At 29.9% G+C, this 15,348-nt stretch overlaps 1 long non-coding RNA gene across 1 annotated transcript; it reads right to left on the reverse strand.

Moving 5' to 3' along the window:
• Positions 1 to 11,644: 11,644 nt before the first annotated feature.
• On the reverse strand, positions 11,645 to 13,338 carry LOC140178111 (uncharacterized). Its single transcript, XR_011870353.1, has 2 exons — positions 13,246 to 13,338; positions 11,645 to 11,950 (listed from the first exon to the last, which is right to left on the reverse strand). It is a non-coding gene; the product is annotated as an uncharacterized lncRNA (long non-coding RNA).
• Positions 13,339 to 15,348: the final 2,010 nt, after the last annotated feature.

Below are 15,348 nucleotides of genomic sequence, written 5' to 3' on the forward strand. Positions count from 1 at the left end.
AATTCTTTTATCTTCTAAAACATAAACAATATACCCTTTAAAACTAGATTGAAAGCTAATAAATACAGCCTTTTTGGCTCTTGGATCAAATTTTGATCTATTTGCCATTTGGGTAGAAACAAAAATAAGCATCTAAAAATTTTAATGTCATGATAATTTGGTGGATGATTGAATAAAATCTCAAATGGTGTTTTAAAATTAATTGCGGATGATGGAACTCTATTAAGTAAATAAACAGCATGTCTAACAGCATAAGACCAAAAAGATGATGGTAAATTAGATTGAAACATAAGAGCACGAGCTATATTCAAAATATGTTGATGCTTGCGTTCTACCCTTCCATTTTGTTGAGGAGTTTCAACACAACTACGTTGATGAATAATGCCCTTTGAAGCATAAAAATCAGGTAAAATAAATTCTGATCCATTATCGGAACGAATAGTTTTGACTTTGGAGTGGAATTGTGTTACAATTAAAGTAATAAAATTTTTTATTTGATTCTGTACTTCTCCTTTTGATTTTAATAAAGTAACCCATGTAAAGCGGCTAAAATCATCAACAATAGTAAAAAAATATTTATGATTATGAATAGAATTTTGTCGAAACGGACCCCAAATATCAAAGTGTAATAAATCAAAACTTGCATTGGCTTTGTTAAAACTTTGAGAAAATGAAAGTTTCTTTTGTTTAGAAAGATGACAAATGTCACAAGCCTCATCATGATGCATAGAGATAAAAGGAAATTGTTTATGTAAATGATTAAGTCTTTGCCCAGAAAGGTGTCCTAAACGAAAATGCCATATATTGGAAGGTGTAATGGGTGGAGATTGGATGGAATTTATGGAGTGTGTAGTGGATGAATTTTTACCGAAATTGGGTTCAAAGACATATAATCCCTCTCTCATTCTGGCCAAATCAATTGTCCCCAAATTGTTGCTCTGTAGAGTGCAAGAAGAAGATGAAAAAGTGAGTTCACATATGAGTGCTGAAGTAATTTTTGAAACAGAGATAATATTAAAGTTGAAATGAGATAAATAAAGAACATCATGAAGAACCAAGGATGGTGAAAATTGAACGATGCCTTTATAAGAAACAGTAGTTCGAGAACCATTTGGTAAATGAACAATAATAGGAGAAATTTGTGTGTAAGAAATAAACCAAGACAAATTTGATGCAATGTGATCTGTGGCACCAGAATCAATGATCCAAGTATTTAAGAATGAATCTCGATTTGAAGAATTGTTAACAGTAGAAAAGGTATTGAAAGAACAAAGATAATGAGTAGTTGGACTTGGCAAAAGCTCAAGTTGATTTGAAGGACGAGCTTCTTCATTGAAAGGAAGTGCCATGAAAGAAAAGTGTTGGGCTGACGAAAGGTCCAAAAGAGACTCCGAATGAAGTTGCTGGTGTGCCCTTTCTCCTTGATCCATAGATGTCAGCAGAGCTCAAAAGGAGCTCTGATACCATAATAAAATTGTGAAAGAATAGAAAAATAAAAGAATTGTGAAAGAAAAAGATGAAAAAATTTTATTGATTGTTGATTGAATGAATTGTAAACTATGAAGGTAAAATTAAGTATATATAAAGTATTAGCCTATTAAAGATAAAAGTAGATAAAGATAAGATATAGATAAAGATAAAGATAACTATAATATAAGATAAAGACTAAATTATCATTTAATTTGTGTATTCTGTTAGGCTGAATTTATGGACCGTGAAACGTCTTTATTATTGTCATGGACTAAGGTGGAAGAGTGGTTTAATAGTTCCTTTTACAAAACACGCTGCAAAAGAAAAAGAAAAGAAATGTTCTAAATCTATTTTTCTTTGAATGCGACAATAAGGATGTGTACAAAAAAAAAACAGTAATAACAACGATCATACATCATATTTTTCAAAAAAAAAATCTGTTAAAAATATCAAGTTATGTTTTCAAAACTCATCATCATATCATCATACCATCATCACATCTCGCCTTAGACATTTCAACCATATAAATTTGATTTTGTTGGGTAATCATATCTAATTGATATCCAAAGCAATTTATTTTAATCATGGGCAGCCTATTCTGTCATGCAACCATTGCATTGAGACTAATTCATCAGTCATTAAATTTTTACTTTTGTAGGATAACCATTCCCGACTGGATCACACTTGCTTTTTCATGGGACAATCATATCCAACTGGTACTCATAAATCGCCTATTCTATCGGGTACCCATAACCAACTGGTACTCATCTTATTTTTTTAATTCTTTATAGGACAACCAAACCCAACTAGTACCCATCTTATTTGTTCAATTTCTGGTGGGACGACCATACCCGATTGGTACACATTTTGTTTTTTCTTCTCTTGTGGAGTGACCATATCTGATTGGTATCTACTGTCGTTTTTGGGACAACTGAATTCAATCAGTGCCTTTTGTTTTTTATTGGAAGGTTATCTTGCTACCATCTTGCTTAATGGTTTTTATCACAATACGTTTTATCTTCATTATGAGGCAACTGCATTTGGAAATTATCATGACGTGGGGCAATCACATCAAATTGATACCCATTGCATTTCATTGTCCAATCATACATATTAATTTTATATACCCATTGCATTTCATTGTCCAATATGAGTACGTAGTGTTAGGGAGCCAATGGCCTAACGAAAGATTTATGAATAAAATGAACATTACTTATACTATCCAGAATAATTATCCGGATACCATGGATAATAAATATCTTATGTTATAAAAAATTAATTTTGGGTTCACCAAAATTCAAACTCTTGACCTTCCGGATCTGGAACTCTAATACCATGTCTTGAAACCACTCATCCCAAAAGTGTAATCTGACAGAATAATGTAACACTAATAACCATATCTTTAATACTTTCTAAACCTTCATTGTACACATTTTACGTTTAGGTCATTGGCTCCCTATACTTTCTCTAATTTTATATATTATGGGACAACCTTGCCGATCTGCTACGCATTATATTTCACTTTTAAAAATTTTCAGTCGTATGTTATATATTTATGTTTTTTTCTAACTGCAACAGGACGGTACCAATAATGTATTTTTAATAGTATTCAATACGTTTTTTAAGAACAAATTTAGATCAATTCCTTTACCTTTTTATTTTTTATAAGTAAAATTATAAACGAGGAGAGCTATTAAAATCTAAAATGGTTTGGATAATTACATATTATTATTATTATTATTATTATTATTATTATTGTTATTATTATTATTTTCTCAAAAAAATAAAAATAAGAAAAAAACATAAGCAATGTTAGAGATAAGATCTTTGCTAAGAAGAAACGGACGCATGCAGATTTTGGAAATATGGCAGCGTGTACTGTCATTTTAAAAATGTTAACTGAAACATGTTAGTAGAATCTCCAATTCATATTGATTAAGGTATATTTTTTTATAAATTTATAAATGAACCTGTATTTAAAAGAGGATCAAAGAAAAGAACTTGAAAAAAAATAATAATGCAAAAAGAGTTCTTAAAAAATTAGAAAAGTAAAAAAAACAAAAGAAAGAAGAGAGAAAGCTGAGAAAACTTATATAAGAAAATGTTAAAAAAAATCTAGAGAAATCATTTAGTAGAAATTTCAAAAATGATATTTTGAAATTTTAATACATGGAGATAAAAAAAAACACCTATAAATTTGAACCCAAAAAAAAGTGAAGCACAGACAAAAAAATTCATCAAAAAAAAAAAAGAGAATTCAAAAACCATCATCAACTAAATTTGGGTATAGTCACAAAAAAAAAACTAAATTTGGATATATTATTTAATATTACTTTATATTTATTTATTTAAATAAAAGATACTTATATTGTTTAACAAAAAGATAATAATAATAAAAAAAAGACGTTCACTTATTTAAAAATATCCTTAAAATTCTGCCTTTGTTTACTATTACAATGTTTTATTGGGTTTTTTTTCTTTTTTCTGTGAGGTCTAAACCCAATTTTTTATATCTCTTTTGCATTTATTGTATCACAACTCTAATAAGATTTTGGGGTCATTGAGAGGTAGAGAGTGTAGCTATCAAAGTGAGATAGGAGAGAAAAAATAGAATTTTTGTTTTTATACAAAGTAGTAAACTTCAAATAGCAGTTTCTCATTCGTTCACCATTGGATCGACTTAAAATTTGAACTGCATATTTCTCTTATCTTGGTTTTCATTTTGGACGGTAGAGATGTTGATTGGAAGTAGTGGTAGAAATTGGCTTCAGAAGAGAGAAAATAGGTTTTCCGGTTTTACACAGAGCACGCATCAATCTTTGAACGGCAGTTTCTCATTCTTTCACTGTTGGATCGACGTAAAATTTGGACTGGCTTCATTCTGAATGGTGAAGATTTTAATTGGAGGTTTGTAGAGGGAGAAATAGGCTTCGAACAGCAGCTCTGTTTTTTGGGTATTTTTCATCTTCTTGCTTCTTATTTGTAAGCTTTGGTGCTTTGATATTTTGGCTGGTTATATGCATAATTTTGTGCTTTGTTTAAGACTTTCTTGTACTTCAATTGATTATACTAGAACTATTTCATTGGTCTGGACGACTTGTAGTTTTTACATCTCACATTGAGGGGGGTTTTCCACGTTAAAATCTCGGTGTGTTCTTGTTATTTCTTTACTTGCTATATTTGCTTGTTCATAGTTGCTGCCATATTGTGTTGTGAGCGCTTCTATACTGTTCTTGTGTTGAATATTTGTGTTGTTTCCGCTGCTGGGCGCTTTCATACTGGTATCAGAGCTTGTTGGTATTTTTCTGGGCTTGTGATTCTGTGAACAATGGAAGCTAATATTAATACTAGTAGGATGATCACTCTTAATGGTCCTTGATGAATCGGATTTCTATCGGTAAAGAAATTTAAAAATATAATCGTGTTGTAAGTATAGTTTCTAAACCAACAGAGAATCCTTTTGTACAAAAGTTTTGGTTGTCACAAGTAACAAACCCCTGATAAAATTGATAACCGAAGTATTTAAACTTCGGGTCGTCTTTCAAGGAATTGCAGGGAGGTGTTCTTATTATTGGTTATGCAAAGGTATATTTTGGGGTTTTTAAAAGGTTTGAACAAGTAATTTAATTGACAAGAAAAATAAATTAATAATTAATAAAATCTCTTGGCAAGGTATGAGAATTGGAAGTCCTATCCTAGTTATCCTTATCAGGTGTGATGAGAATTGGGTTTTAATCCCACTTAGTTAACCCTTACTAAACAAAGGAAAGTCAAGTGGATTGAATTAATTTGACCCTCAAGTCCTAGTCAACTCCTGTGGAAAGATTAGCTTTAGAGCGATCCAAATCAATCTGTAATTTTCAATTTCAACCACTGCTGAGTTTGACAACTCAAGTGTTACCAATTACTTAACCAAAGCCAAAAGGAAGAAAATATCTAAATTAAATTAAAAGCATCCATATAAATAAAGCAAAGCAAAATCAAATATGAAATACCTCAAATTATATTAAATAGAACATTCAAATTTTAACATGAAAAAGTTCATAAGCCAATTTGGAAAGATAAATAACAATTAAAGTAATAAAATAAATAAAAGTAGAAAATAATTTAAAGGAACATTGAATCTGGAAATTGAGAAGAAATAGTCCTAAATCCTTTAAGAGGAATCATAATCCTAAATCCTAAGAGAGAGGAGAGAACCTCTCTCTCTAGAAACTACATCTAAACCTAAAATTATGAATAATGAGTAATGGGTAAAAGTATCCCCTGAGTCTCTGCATGTTCCCTGGCTTTAATCTGTGTTTCTGGGCCAAAAACTGGGTCAAAATGCGGCCCGAAATCGCCCCCAGCATTTTCTGAGATTTCTGCAGATCGCGCATGTCACGCGTATGCGTCGGTCACGCGTCTGCGTCGCTTAATGATTTTCCTTTCCATGCGAGCGCGTCAGGCACGCGCTCGCGTTGTTTGCACGAACTCCAAGCACGCGTACGCGTCAAGCACGCGTATGCGTCAAGCACGCGTGCGCGTCACTGCGATTTTCTCCATTCCATGCGTTCGCGTGATGCACGCGCTCGCGTCGCTGTTCGCTGGTCATCTCCTTAGTTTCTTGTGTTCCTTCCGTTTTTGCAAGCTTCCTCTCCATTCTCTAAGCCATTCCTACCCTATAAAGCCTGAAACACTTAACACACAAATCACGGCATCGAATTGTATAAAGGAGAAATTAAAATACACAATTTTAAAGCTTTAGGAAGCTAGTTTTCAATCATAGAATAAATTCAGGAAGGAATTGTAAAACCATGCAAATCATATGAATAAGTGGGTGAAAAACTGATAAAAAATCACTCGAATTAGCATAAGATAAACCATAAAATAGTGGTTTATCAGTCCTAATTATGATTTATAGAAGTCAAAAATAGAAGATTTACTTTATGTTAAGAATTTTCTTCAATTAGTTTTTGGTACACAGAAGCCTAATGATAAATCTGATGACGATTGGAATTTGTTGCATAGACAAGTTTGTGGATATATTAGGCAGTGAATTGACGATAATGTGTTGAACCATATTATTGGAGAGGCACATGCTCGGACCCTTTAGATTAAACTTGAACAGTTGTATGCTCGAAAAACTAGGAATAACAAGATATTTTTTATCAAGCAGTTGTTGGCTTTGAAGTATACAGATGGGACATCAATGACAGATCACTTGAATAAATTTCAAAGAATAATGAATCAGTTATCTTCCATGGGTATCAAGTTTGATGAAGAGGTTCAAGGATTGTTACTTCTTGGCTCTTTACCAGACTCGTGAGAAATTTTCAGAATGTCATTGTCCAATTATGCTCCTGATGGTGTAATCTCTATGGATCTTGCCAAGAGCAGTGTTTTAAATGAAGAAATGAGAAGAAAGTCACAAGGTACATCAATTACATATTCAGATGTTCTTGTTTCGGAGTTTAGGGGGAGAAACAAAAGCCGAGGTCCTAAAAGTAAAGATCAAAGCAAAAGCAAGTCTCGAAAAAAGTATAAAAATATTGAGTGTCATCATTGTAGTCAAAAGGGACATGTGAAAAAATTTTGCTGGCAGCTAAAGAAGGAGAAAGCCAAAGCAAGTAAAGATAAGAGCAAAAATAAAGACGATGGTAATAATGAAGACAAGGTTAATATAACTCATGATGATTTTTTACATCTAGGAGGGATCTATTTACGTCTTATACTCCTGGTGATTTTGGTGATGTGAAAACAACTCATCAAGGTGTTGTAAAATGTGCCCGGTGTTGGACAGCTTTGCTTAGAAACCTCCAAAAGTACCAAGTTGACTTTGAAGCGTGTGAAGCATGTTTCAGATATTCGGTTGAACTTACTTTCTGTTGGTAAGTTGTGTGATGAAGACTTGGATAGCTCATTTTCTCGTGATAGTTGGAAGCTCACCAAGGGTTCCATGGTTGTTGCTAGAGGTACACGACACTCTTCTTTTTATTTAACTCAAGCAAAGATTGTGAAAGATATTGTTAATTCTGTTGAGTTTGTTGATGGAACTGATTTATGGCATAAGAGATTATGTCATATGAGTGAGAAAGACATGAATATGTTATCCAAGATGAATCTTTTTTCTAGTTACAAGGTTGCTTTGCAAAAATGCAACCATTGCTTTGCTGAAAAATAAAACAGAGTTTCTTTCAAGAGCCATCCACCTTCAAGGAAGCCAGAGATACTTGACTTGGTGTATTCTGATGTATGTGGGCTGATGAAGACAAGAACACTTGGTTCTATCTATTTTGTAACCTTTATTGATGATCATTCTAGAAAATTATAGGTTTACACTTTGAAGACCAAAGACCAAGTTTTGAATGTGTTCAAGCAATTTCAAGCTTCTGTTGAAAGAAAAAATAGAAAGAAGTTAAAATGCATTCTACTGATAATGGTGGTGAGTACTCAAGTCCATTTGATGCTTATTGTAAAGAGTATGGTATAAGACATCAGAAGACTCCTCCAAAGAATCCTCAGTTGAATGGCTTGGCTGAAAGGATGAACAAAACATTGGTTGAAAGAGTTATGTGCTTATTGTTACAATCTGGATTGGCAAAATCCTTTTGGGTGAAGCTTTGAGCATTGTTGTTCATGTCTTGAACCGGACACCATGTGTTCCCTTGCAATTTGAAGTGCCAGAGAAGGTATGGTCAGGTAAAGATGTTTCTTATGATCATTTAAGAGTCTTTGGATGTAAATCTTTTGTTTATATTTCCAAAGATGAGAGATCCAAGCTTGATGTGAAAACTAGGCAGTGTATTTTTATTGGCTATGGCATGGATGAGTTTGGTTACACATTTTATAATCCTGTATGCAAGAAGGTGATCCGGAGTATAGATGTTGTTTTTGTTGAAAACCAAACATTGAAGGATATTGATAATACGGAGAAGCCAATGGTTTAGCCTAGTGATAATTTTTCTGACTTGGATATTACTCCCTCTATGCCTATGGTGGAAGATGGTAGAGTTGAAGGTCAAAATAATGAACATAATACAAGTGCAGGTGAAGATGGAACAGTTGATCTGATACTTGATGAAGTTAGTGATGATGATCAAGATGAATAACCAACTTTGAAAATTCCTGCAAATGCACTCAGAAGATCTATAAGAGAGAGCAAGCCTTCGTCAAGATATTCTCTACAAGAGTTTGTTTTGTTGACTGATGGGGAAGAACCCGAATGTTTTGGAGAGGCTGTTGAAGATAAAAGTAAAGCTCAATGGCTTGAAGCTATGCAAGAAGAAATGAAGTCCTTACTTGAGAATGATACCTATGAGTTGGTGAGGCTACCGAAGGGTATGCGAGTTTTGAAGAACAAATGGGTATTCAGAATCAAGAATCAAGAACACAATTCTAAACCTCGGTATAAAGCTAACTTGGTTGTTAGAAGCTTTAACCAGAGAAAAGGTGTTGATTATGAGGAGATCTTTTCTCCTGTTGTGAGGATGTCATCTATTCGTGCTGTGCTTGGATTTGCAGCGTCTCTTGATCTGGAGATTGAGCAAATAGTTGTGAAGACAGCTTTTCTTCATGGTGATTTAGACAAGGAGATCTACATGGAGCAATCGGAGGGCTTTGTTGTTAAAGGAAAAGAAAATTTTGTGTGCAAGATTAAGAAGAGTCTTTATAGGTTGAAGTAAGCTCTAAGTCAGTGGTACAAGAAGTTTGAATCTGTTATGGGGGAGCATGGTTACCGTAAGACAATTTTAGATCATTGTATATTTGTGCAAAAGTTTTCTGATGGTGATTTTATCATTCTTTTGCTTTATGTGGATGATATTTTGATTGTAGGTAAGAATGCTTTGAGGATTAATGAGTTGAAGAAATAGTTGAGCAAGTTCTTTGCTATGAAGGACTTGGATCCTGCCAAACAGATTTTGGGCATGATTATTACTCGTTTTAGAGATTCCAAGAAGCTTTATTTGTCACAGGAGAAGTACATAAAGAAAGTGCTTCAAAGGTTTGGAATGAATGATGCCAAATGTGTTGCTAGTTCTTTTGCTTCTCATTTTAAGTTGAGTACCAAGCAGTGTTCAACCACTAATGAGGAGAAACAAGTAATGAATAAAATTCCTTATGCCTCAACTGTTGGAAGCTTGATGTATACTATGGTGTGTACTAGACCAGACACTGCTCATGCGGTTGGTACTGTGAGTCGTTTTCTCTCTAATCCAAGTAAAGAACATTGGAATACTGTTAAATTGATTATGAGATATCTCAAAGGTACCTCTAACTTGAGTTTGAGTTTTGATGGTGAGAAATCTTTGCTAGTTGGCTTTACTGATGTAGACATGGCAGGAGATATGATTCTCGAAAATCTACTTGAGGTTATTTGGTCAAGTTTGCAGGGGGAGCTATTTCATAGCAGTCAAGGTTACATAAGTGTGTTACACCTTCTACCATAGAGGCAGAATTTATTGCAACAACTGAAGCATGTAAAGAGTTGTTGTGGATGAAGAAGTTTCTTGTAGCGCTTGGTTTCAAGCAAGATCGTTATGTGTTGTTGTATGATAGTCAAAGTGCTATTCATCTTGCCAAGAATTCTACTTTTCATGCAAGATATAAACATATTGATGTTAGGTATCACTGGATACGGGATGTGTTAGATTCCAAGTTGTTGAAACTTGAGAAAGTTCACACTGATGATAATGGTACTGATATGATGACAAAAGAATTGTCAAGAGATAAGCTTGAAACATGTTGTTTGATCGCTGGAATAGAGAGGGCCTCCACCTAGTTGAGAAGGGAGAGATTTGTTGGGCTTTTTCTCTTTCCTTTGTGAAGCCTAAGCCCAATTTTTGGAGTGTCTCTTTTGCACCCATTGTGTCACAACCCTAATCAGATTTTGGGAACATTGAGAGGTAGAGAGTGTAGCTATCAAAGTGAGATAGGAGAGGAAAAATAGAATTTCCATTTTTTATGCAAAGTAATAAATTTCAAATAGAAGTTCTCATTCGTTCACTGTTGGATCAATTTTGAACTGTGTGTTTCTATCATCTTGTTCTTTATTCTAGATGGTGGAGATGTGATTGGAAGTCTGCAGTAGGAGAAATTGGCTTTGCAAGAGAGAAAATAGGTTTTCTGATTTTACACAGAGCAGCAATCTTTAAACGGCAGTTTCTCATTCTTTCACTGTTGGATCGACGTGAACTTTGGACTTCAGCTTCTTCTTATCTTTTTCTTCATTATGAACGGTGGAGATATTGAAGGTTTACAGAGGGAGAAATAGTCTCCAAACAGCAGCTCTATTTTTTGAGTATTTTTTGTCTTCTTGCTTCTCATTTGTAAGCTCTGGTGCTTTAATATTTTGGCTAGTTATATGCACATTTTTGTACTTTTTTTGAGACTTTCTTGTACCTTATTTAATTATAGTGGAGCTATTTCATTGATCTGAATGACTCATGGTTTTTACCTCTCACATTGAGAGAGGTTTTTCACGTTAAAATCTCAGTGTGTTCTTGTTATTACTTTACTTGCTATATTTGCTTGCTCATAGTTGCTGCCATATTGTATTGTGAGCGCTTCCATATTGTTCTTGTGTTAATATTTGCGTTGTTTCCGCTGCTGGACTCTTTTAGCTGTGTGTACTTGAAGATATGTTTTCTTTTTCTTTGTTCTATAACAAGTGGTATTAGTTATTTTTATCTCTGTCTTCTTTATTTACGAAAATACATAAAAGGTAAGGTTTTACAAAAATGCGTATTCTTACGCATCTTGAATACTGTGGGATAAGTTCAAAGTTAAAATTGTTGAATCACAGCGAAAAAAAGATCTAAGATCTTTTTTTTTTTGGTCTTATTTGGGATCAATTATAGTGCTTACAATTCAATTTTGGAGACCATAATATATTGAAATTAGAACCTATGATTATTTTAGTGCATAGATTCAATTTTAGAAATTGCTTTAAGAACTTAAAAATTAAATTAATTATCAAATAAAAATTTATTCAAATACTCAAATAGAGTCTTATTTTATTTACTTTATTCGAGTAATATTTTATTCAAATTATATTCTTTCTTTTCATTTAATAAAATCTCTAATAAAAGAGTGAACTAATTATTCTAGATAAAATTAAATTTAAAAATAAAAATTTATTTTGGACAAAAAGAGTAATAAAATTTAATTTTATAATAATTAATCATATATCATATTAAAGCAAAAAAACTTTAATACTTTTTTATTTTGTTGATTCTCCACTTGTTTATTTTTATCAAAAAGTACATAAAAAGATGTGTTCATTCAAAATATATATATATATATGAACAAACATAAGGTGAAGAGCACTTGAGTTAACCATCACTATAGCAGCAGCAACCACTTTTGGAATTACACTCCCAACGTTGATAGTCATTAAGTATGATACAGAAATAGCGACAAAATCCAGTATTATCACATGATATTGTTTTCTCGCAAATAGGATCCAACTTCTTATTGACACTGCTTGCGTCTGCAATAACTAACAAAATTGATAAATTAATATAATATTTAAATATATTTTATATTCATTTAGTTAAGTATAATCATTTATGTATCTGTATTTAATTGTTTAAATACTTAAGAATATGAAAACATTATTAATTATATATACTAAAATAAATTTTGTTAAACATTATTAATTATATGAAAACATAAAATTAAAAAAAGTTAGTAAACATTTTCATTCTTAAAATACTATTCATTATATATAATTTATAAAAAAATATTTTTTTATTTTTAAAACTTGAACTTAAAATATTTTAATTAAATTATAAATAATTTGTTATCCTAACTAATTTTTTTATATACATTTAATAATAAAAGTCTGAATCAATTAACATATTAGTGCCTAATAATACACTAGTATTTATAATTTGAAACTAAAATTATATATAAATACTAAAAAAATTAAATCTATATATAAAAAGTACGTTTATATAAAATAATAAAAACTTAATTTATAATTTCTTTCTTTCTTTCTTTTCAAAATAATTAAATTTATTATATATTTTTTAATTTAATTTTAATATAGTGTTAGATGAAATATTTTAATCATCTGTTTAAGAATGTATTGTAATTAAATTTTTTTTATTATTATTTCTAAAAACAAAAAATATATTCTAAATTAGTAAATTAATTAATTTATTTTAAAATTTTATATGCAACATAAGTATATATAATAGAACAAAAGATAAAAAAAGTAATATAAATTGAGAATAAAATAAAATATATAAAGTCATGAAGAGAATAAAACATCAGATTAATACCTAAAATATAATTATTTGAATTAAAATTTAAAATTAAAAATATCAAAAAGAGAAACAATGAAATTGGAAGATATATAGAGTCATGGAGAACTATATAAAAAAAGTATGGAGAATTTAAAATTTATCTTTTGGTGAAGAGAAGATAACCACTAAACAAGGAATAGAAAAAGAAGGTTGAAAATATGAAAATAAGAAGATGGTTTAAGAGAATAAAAAAGTGGCCGCACAAGAATTAAATTTGATTAGGTTAAATAATAGTCAAAATAATAAAAAAAATAAAAAAATAAATTTGAGACTTTGACCAATTAGATTTAATTTATTTTTTGAGAAATCATTTAAAATTTAAATTAGGAGCACATTATATATAACTATTTTAAAAAAAATAAAAAATACAATGGGAGCAAATCCGTCCCTCATTGTCATTGTTATTAGTGGGTTTGTGCCTGCTTCCAAATATTTTTACTCATTATAAAATGAATTACGAAAAAAGTAAGATAAATTTTGGTACCTGAAATAAAAAATAAAGCCACGAAAAGAATGCAAAAGAAAAATTTTGATGCACTATTAGTAACCATTTTGTCAAAATTAATTTGTATTTTGTTGTTTTTTTGAAAGAATATGAATAATCAAGCCTATTGATCGGTCTATTTATAGGCTCTTGGAAAAAATAAAACCCAATATGTTATAGGAAAAGTATTGGATACCAAAAATTAATTTGTCAATTTTTGACAACTCAATTAATAATTAATAATTTTAAATTATTTTAATAAATTTGAATTTTAAAAAATAACATTAATGAAAAATTTGAATAATAAAAATTATGTTAAATAACTACCCACAAGGTTGCTGTAATCAGCGTCTGTCTTTCTTCTAAACCCATAAAATACTGTTGTCATCGTGATACTTGCGCCGTCGTTATATCACTGAAGACACCTCCATTAGCGGACACATCTAATACAAAAAAGACACCTCCATAATAACAAAAGACACGGATACATAAAAAAAAGCCTCCAAAAAAGATACACTTCTAGAAAAAGTTGGCAGATTTTATGTTATTTACCTAGTAGAATTAATGTTATTATAATGACAATAATAAATCTGGTCTTGTTAAGATAATTAAACGCCACTATCTCACATTATTATTGACAGATTTCTTACTTAATATGTATAAAATAAAATTAAATAATTCTTATTTTTGAAAAAAAATTAAATTTTTTATTTTGATTTAAATATTTAGATTGTAATTTTTTTAATTACATATATTATTTCTAAAAACAACTTATTAAATAAATTGATTTAGTTAAAAAAAAAGAAATACTACTCACATTATAATGATTCTTTTACAATTTTATCTTAGTGTTTATAAATCTGGTTCCTTTTACTATAAACAAATTCTTCTGCTAATAAATTTGTCTTGATTTTTACAAATTCAATAATTTTTTAAATGTTGGTATTTTATATTATTGGCAGAATTTTTTACCTAATATTATAAAATAAAGTTAAAATAGTTCTTATCTTTGAAAAAATATAAATGTTTCTTCTTTTAATTTGAATATTTAAATTTCAATCCCTTTAATTAATATATTAATATGTTACTTCTACAAACAACTTATTATATATATATATATATATATATATATATATATATATATATATATATATTTTGTTGATCAGATGAATATAATTTATTATCTATCTATAAATTATTTATTATATATTATTAAAATTATTTTTTTTAATTAATAACATAATTGACATGACATATTTTGAAGGTTTTTTTAATTTATTTAATTTTATTGAAATAAATATGAAATTATTAAATATTTTATTTGATCATATTAATTATAATTAATTAATTATATTAATTATTTGATCTGAATTAAATAAATTAATTGATTTTATTTTAATTTGTATTAATTTTTTTATTTTATGTATTTTGATTAATAATTTTTAAAAGTGTTATAATTAATTATTTGTTTGACTTGATTAAGATAAATATAAAATTATTTAATATTATATTTGACCACACTAATTATAGCTAATTAATTATTTGAATTGGATGAAATAAATGAATTAATTTTTTTTTAATTTACATTAATTTTTTATATATTTTGATTAATAATTTTTAAAAGTATTATAATTTTTATATAACATATTGTTTTACTCAAATTTTTGTTCCATTGTTAACAACAAATAAATCAACAATTTTCGAGTTTTGTTTCACAATCTTAATTCAAGGAGCGGAAACGACTCCTTTTGTGGGTGTCTCAAAATCTCAATTGTAGTTTCGAAAGTAAAATTAAAGATAAAAAGGAAAACATACAAGGTGCCGGAGGCAAAGTAAAATGCAGAAATCAAAACAAACAGGAAATTAAAAAGAAGATGAAAGAAGAAACATGAACGTAAAAGAGAAAAAGACGTAAAAGTAAAGAAATTTTATTAATAAAAACTGAAAGAAAGCAAAGTACAAGTGTTTGAGTTCAGAGGAATTACTTAAGATTCCCAATTTTACTCTGTGATGCCAAGGGGCTGAGAGCGTTTTGGGTCTCTAAGTGTTTTCCAAGAAGAACTGAACTCCTTACAACGTGTTCCTAAAGCTCTATTTATAGAC

Source organism: Arachis hypogaea, chromosome 13 (assembly GCF_003086295.3).
Source record: "Arachis hypogaea cultivar Tifrunner chromosome 13, arahy.Tifrunner.gnm2.J5K5, whole genome shotgun sequence".
Taxonomy (NCBI): Eukaryota; Viridiplantae; Streptophyta; class Magnoliopsida; order Fabales; family Fabaceae; genus Arachis; species Arachis hypogaea.